The sequence below is a fragment of the Mauremys reevesii genome, unplaced genomic scaffold, assembly GCF_016161935.1.
Source record: "Mauremys reevesii isolate NIE-2019 unplaced genomic scaffold, ASM1616193v1 Contig31, whole genome shotgun sequence".
Taxonomy (NCBI): domain Eukaryota; kingdom Metazoa; phylum Chordata; order Testudines; family Geoemydidae; genus Mauremys; species Mauremys reevesii.
Genome location: NW_024100842.1, coordinates 593,060 through 600,000, shown reverse-complemented (window position 1 = coordinate 600,000; position 6,941 = coordinate 593,060).

Below are 6,941 nucleotides of genomic sequence, written 5' to 3'. Positions count from 1 at the left end.
GTAGCTATGGCATGGGGAACGGCCGGGTCTAGCCAGTGGGCAGAGCTGCGAGCGGCCACCCTGGCGGTGGAGGGGTCCCCGCCCCGGGTGTACCTATACACTGATAGCTGGGTGCTTTATAAGGGCCTCCGCACCTGGGTAACCGCCTGGGAGGCGAAGGGATGGGAATTGGCTGGCAGGCCCCTGTGGGGGGCGGAGCTATGGCAGCAGCTCCTAGAGTATGCTAAGCAGGCCCCCCTGGCCGTGCGGCATGTGGATGCTCACACCAAGGCCGATACTACAGTGGCGCAGTGGAATGCGGCTGCAGACGATATGGCACGCAGTGCGATTATACAAGTAGCGGAGCACTACCCTGTGAAGGGGGGGCCACAGGGGGGCTCACGCGACTCAATACACAGCAGGGCATTTCGTTGCCGCTAGCAGCATGCCACACTGTTCACGCTAGCTGCCCGGTTTGTTCTCGTGTAACACCTCTTGCCCTCCCAGGCCCCACGGGCAAGATTTATCGAGCCACCAGTCCCTGCCAAGACTGGCAGGTGGATTACATAGGCCCCCTGCCAGAGGAGCGGCGCTGGCAATATGCCATGACAGCAGTGGATACTTATACCGGGCTGCTGTTTGTGCATCCAAGTGCCACCGCGGCGGCGGCCACGACGTTGGCCGCCTTGCAACAGTTATGTTCGCGTTATGGAATCCCACGCTCGTTGCAGAGCGACCAGGGGACCCACTTCACAGCCCAGGTAATTAGGACATGGGCTGGAGACGTCGGCGTGGACTGGCACTATCATCTTCCTTACACGCCGACAGCCAGTGGCCTTGTTGAACGCCTCAATGGGCTTCTCAAGGACCAAATTTGCCGCCTTACACCCACCCATACGCTGCCCGGTTGGTCGGGAGTACTAGAACAAGCCGTCTGGCTGCTAAATAATCGCCTACTCAGCAGAGGCCAGACACCATTTCAACGACTGACAATAGCTCCCCAAGCACCGTCGAAGTTAAGAATAAGCCTGAGATACACACCGGGGATCGTTGATCCCACGCAAGGAGTGGTAGCATTGCATGCCCCCTCTCCCGAAGTTGTGCAGGCAGGGCAGACAGTAATACCTTGGCCCACCCAAGCGCAATTGTGGTGTGATCCCCTGTGCCTTTTTTGTGTTCTACCGCTAGTTGGGGGAATGCAGAGCTACCCCCCATATTGGCTGAGCTTGGAGCGGTCTTTGAATTTCATTTCTTGGTCTAATGTAGGTTCAGAGCCAGTGCAATGGGAACAAGGGGAGGCATTATGTAAACTTCTCCCCTTACCGCCTGCAGGTATAGAGAAACAAGCTCCAAGCGACACAGCATGGCACGTCCTGGCGAGCGTATGGTGGACGATACCGCAACGCGACCCACAAGCCGCCGTGGTTCTGGCAACAGGAGAAGGCTGGGCCCATATCCTGCCGGAGGGAGAGGACTACCCCCGTATGGCTTCACTTTACCACTTATCGCAGCGCTCCTTGTAAGGGGAGGTGCTGCCATAGGCATTCCATCCCCGGCCTGGTGGCGCATAATTATCATGCTATTGCGCACCTTGCCTGTACTGTAGCGAAGGCTTTGAATTTAACCTCCACGGTTCTTGCATTGCTAACCCAGGAAATGGGGGAGGTTCGTAGGGGAGTGTTGCAGAATAGGATGGCTGTTGATTATTTGTTGCTGCGACATGGCCATTCTTGCTTCGATTTTTTGGGTATGTGCTGCTTTAATATTACAGATGCAGGAGCCACGATTTATGCCGACCTACAACGCCTCCGTCACCTGGCGGGGGGCATCCGTCAACAACAAGATGAATCCTGGCTGTTGTCCTGGTTGCTTTCATTACGTGGATGGATTGCTCATTTTGTACAGGGCCTTGTAGTGGCCCTTTTATGTATTTGTAGTTTGTTTTGTTTATATTTGTGCTGTTTGTTGTCGCAATCCGATACGAAGTTATGGCTTTGAATGGCCAATTGTCGGTCCACGGCCATCTTGTCCTGTTAAAAGGACGAGGCAGCCTCCATCTTGGACCAGGTTCTTGTTGTATAGGAGAGGGCAGAGACTCAATCCTGCCCAGCAACACTGACTGTGTATGCTCTCCTGTGTTTTTGGTTTTTTTCTCTCTCCTGCTGGGCCATCTAAAGGTCAGGCTAGTTCTGTGTGTGAAGGCCTGATTCTGCCCGGCAACCTGTTTTTTTTGGGTCGGTCGTCTGGAGGTCAGGTTAATTCTGCCCAGTGACTCACTTTCCCGCTCTTTTTGGACCCAGTCATCTAAGGGTCAAGTTTGTTTACTTGTCAACTCCAGTGTGCCGTGTGCAAATCCTGCCGACGTGGGGTGGCAACAGCTCGAAGCCTGAAGGGAGGAGGGACCAGGGAGCCAATCAGATGTTGACACGAGTGAGTGAGACCCTTTCTATAAAACTAGGTTTCCCCCCAAAATCTGTGTGGAGCATCCGTGTGTTAGCTGAAGGACCTGATCACTCGTTCGGCCAGGGTCTCCTCCCGGTAAAGTGCACTCGTGTCGATCGTTTGGATTCGTTGTCGTTTGGACTCAATCCCTGTCAGCTCGTCATGCTTCTGGTGTCTGTTCTGCTGGTCAGCTGCGCCTGGAGTGCGGTATTTGCTTATCTGACAGTTCGCTTCTTTAGCCTCTTATTTTTCCCCTCCTAACTTGGTACCAAATATCTACTCAGGATATCAGGATTGTATTAGTGAGCTCAAAATTGCACAATTGCTTAGCTAGCTTGTATAATTGTTTTAGTTGTTAATTGAATTGTTAATTGCAAACTGTTTTATGTGTGTGAATCACTGCTCTGTCTTTGTCTGGAGTGAATGAATCTGGGAGCTGTCTCCACCTGGGGATTAGCTGACCAAGGGGTTCCTGTCCCCGTGGTCTGAATGAGTGGAATCTGCCCAGCTGCAGCCGCACCACATTCTGGGTTACCCTTAGTGTGAAAGCAAGGGTGGCTGAGGCAGCGGCCCGTGGGTCTCTTTCTCGGTGTTGCACCGGGCACCGCTCTGACGAACCCGATTCCCATCTTGTGTGATTGGTGTGTCTGCCTATTTGGTGTGGTGTGGTGAGCAGTACAAAGTGTATTATTACTGTGTTTTGGGGTGTGTTTGTACTTTTGATACCATCCCAGCCAAAGTTGCCTACTCCCCCAGCCCAAGTTGTAATTATCCCCCAAATAAACGCAGCCACTTGGCTTTTCACTGTTATTCTGGTCCTGCCTGTTTTTCCTCACTGAATACCAAGCTTTAACGAACCGCAATCTATTTCGGTCATTTGTGTGGCCGTAGCTGCTGTTGTATGGCTCGCACGCTTGTGGAGGCATCGGGATCCCTAGAGGCGCTGTAGAAAGCGAGGAGAGGAATGTAGAGGAGCAGGGAAATCGTGGAAGATGTTGTTACGGCTGAGCTAGAGGAATGAGCTTTCTCAGCGCCCGGTCACTGTCGGGCATGCTGTACTAGCCTGTACTGATTACAGCCAGTTGGAACCGCTTAGTGGAAAGTCCCTGGCCTCAGGCCACGGGAGGCGGCCCCGGGCGATTCCAGGGAGGGGAAACTCCCTTTTTAATTATGTATGAGCTAGTTTGCTAGTGATTGATAAATAGGCGTGTACTTGGTGCTTGCTTTTGGACTTCACCCCAGGCCGAGCTTCAGGGCGCTGGGTTCCCCGTTTCAGTGACAGCAACGCTCAGAGTCCCCATTGCGGGTGTGTCACTTTCCCTTCAATAAAGCCTATAACGCACGGTGTGTGTCAGCCTCGTCCTTTCAGAGCACCTTGAGAGGACCCCCGGCTCCTCTGGTACGCAACAGTGGCAATACAAAATTTTGCCTGAAAGCTACAGGCATGACTGCTGTGCCAGTTTTTAAATAATCATAAATCATTTTACAGGAGAACAGGTGAAAGGAATGATGGATGCAACTTTTAATATGTTTGTTTCAAAGCAGCTGACTCCACAGAGCACTTGCCGAAACGCAATACTTGCTGAAACATTTTAATGGGGCTGAAGTCTGCCTTCACTTACACCCCTTCAATTGCACTGCACATCAGTAGCATTTGTAAGGGAAGGCAGAATTTGTGTCTATCATCAATATGATAAAAGATTACCTTACCTAATAAATACTGGTTCAAACCATTTGGGGACCTTTTCAGTCAGTCAGTTGTTTAACTTGTTTATGTATTGTTCTTTGGAAAACTAAGCAAGTTTCTCTAAATTTTATGAACCATTAAAATGGCATCACTTTCATCTAGTTAGACTTTTGTAATTAATAAGCTACGACAAGCATTGCCTCAAGCACAATTTATCGTTGTTCCAGTCTCTGTTCAAATTATATTCAAAACAGTTGGCACAGAGTATTGCTGAAAGGGTGAAAAGGTTGCTCAACCCAGTCTCCCACACCCATAGTTTGTGATAAGTCTCGTTCTCAGAATGAAAATTTATTTTTATATAAATATGTACAGAAGTTGACCTTGTTGAATTCAAAGAAGTATTTTATTAGCCTCTAATAGATGACTACTTGAATACACTAATAGATTATGTCTATGTTTACTCTTATTGATGCCCATACAAAGGAGTCATTCCATGACATTTCAATGGGCAGCGCTTTTATGCGAGAAGTGCCCATCTCTCTCTGTGATTCATATGTGTTACTGAACCAAAAGGCAACAATGACTAAAATGTGGTTTCTCACCTACTTATAACTGTTGCTCTTCAAAAAATGTTGCAATTGTCCATTACATTTGTGTATGTGTATGTGTGTGAGAGAGAGAGGCACACCACGACCAGAGCTGAAAAGTTTCACAGGCAGTAACCAAAGGAGCAGACACATGTGCACCCCGGTGTTCCTTGCGCTCTGAGACAAGGGTATACAAGCCATAGCCAGCCCACCCTTCCTTCAGTTCCTTCGTACCAGACTCAGATGATAGATTCTGATGTGTTGGGAAAGAAGGGTAGGTTGTGTAATGGACATATGCAACACATCTCAAACAGCCACAACTACAACAATGTGAGTAACTCTTTTTATTGCCTAGAGTGATTGCATATGTCCATTACACTAGATCAATAGTTTTCAAACTTTTTCCATTTGCACCAGCAGACTGCAAGTGCCAGTTTGTAGGGGAAACTCTGGCCCTCTGGGCAGGGCTGAGCCACAAACAGTCTATAGCCCAGCACCTTCTGGATGGGGCTGACAGTAATTAACAGTCTATAAGGGAACTGTGGCTCCCTGGGGCAGGGCAGAGCACAAATAGTTTATCAGCTCTAGGCCCTTTAGGCAGGTGTAGAGCAAACAAAGCAGTCTGGCATTCTGGCTCAGGTAGACATCTTGGGTAGATGAATGCAGGCCTCTTGGGCCTCAGGTGGGGAGGCTGCCACTGCAGGGGTGGCGTGGTAGGACAATGTGGGCCCACCTGACTCCACCATGTTCTAGCCCAGGGCCCTATCTGTGGCAGAGAGTTCCACCACTGGGTCAGTGGGGAATCCCACAACACACTGCCTCACACTCTGGCAGCCAGTACCAGGCCAGAATCTGATTCCCCTAGGCTACTTCCTACCACAGTCTGGGTGTAGGGTCCTGCAGTCCAAAAGTCCTCCATCTCCTCAGGGTACATAGCCACTGGCAGTCCCCACAGTTCCTCAGGGAATCCATCTGATGGCGGTCCTGGCAGTGCCTCTGGGCATTGGGCTGTCTCCTTCAGCCACAGCTCCACTTGGGGCCTTGTTTGGGATTCTGTTGAGATTCCAGCTCCCTGGAAGAGCCATCTTCTCCCTCTGGTGCTCCAGCCCCAACTGAGCACTGGGGCTCTCTTTTTATACTTCCTGTCCCACCTTGGGACTTCCGTGAGGGGGGCAGGGCGGATTTAGCTCCACCCTCCAAGGGGGAGTATAGTGGTCCTTCCCTCTGCTGTTCAGAGCGAGGCCACTCTGCCTCACTACATACACCTAAAAATTTTCAAATGGAGGTGTGGACCCCTTCGGAAATTCAATCTGTGGTCTGCAGACCTCTACCATAGAAGTCTTTGACTGAAAACTGACTGAACAGAATTCAACCATAACTATGGCATGTGCTCGGCCCAGCATTTGACACAGCATGAGAAAGGGCGCTAAATTGTGGGCTTCAATAGTCACACCACCACTTTAGGTTTTGAATGTTAGGTGGGGGTATTCACATACTTTTGATTAATCAGAAAAACAGAATGCCTTTTCTGTGATCTGAAACTTTATTTTCACAGTCACCTTTCATGAACCCTTTAGACATAGTCTGTGGACCTCCAGGTGTTCACAGACCACAGGTTGAAAATGACTAACACCACTACCTGGGAGAGCAACTTTCCTTGATGTAGCTAGCTGTAAAGTGCCTGATTTGTGGGGATTTGTCCTCCATAAACTCCACCTGCAGAAGACTACCTCCGTACCAGGGCCTCATGGGCTGAAGAGGACAAGGTGTTTGGAAGAAGCAGATTAGAACCCTCCTAAGGATGGTCTTGCACTGTTGATGTTGGAGGCCTGCCTGAAGCACAGGCAATGCCAATCCTCAACACCAACACTGAGTAGTCTATCAGTTCCATGTGGAGAAACTTCCTCCATCAAGAGTAGGTTTCTGTAATGTAGCAGTTGCCCGGTACTGACTTTGGATGATCTTTTGTGACCGGGTGGGAAGACTTCTCTTCTCAGTGACTGATTTCTGTAGTGAAGTAGATGAGGATCTAGATGCCAGAGGCATCCTGCATGTTACCCAGTAGGGCCTATAATAGGCTTGGTATGGTACCAGAGGCCAATTGTGGCACTGCATTCTCTCAATCTGCTTTTGTCTGAACTAGTCCTACAAGAGCAGGGATGATCCCTTGGGGAAGCTCTGGATTCCATGAAGTGGGAGACTTCAGACTCTGAGGAAGAGTGTGAGTACTCCAAAGGCCAGAGTGG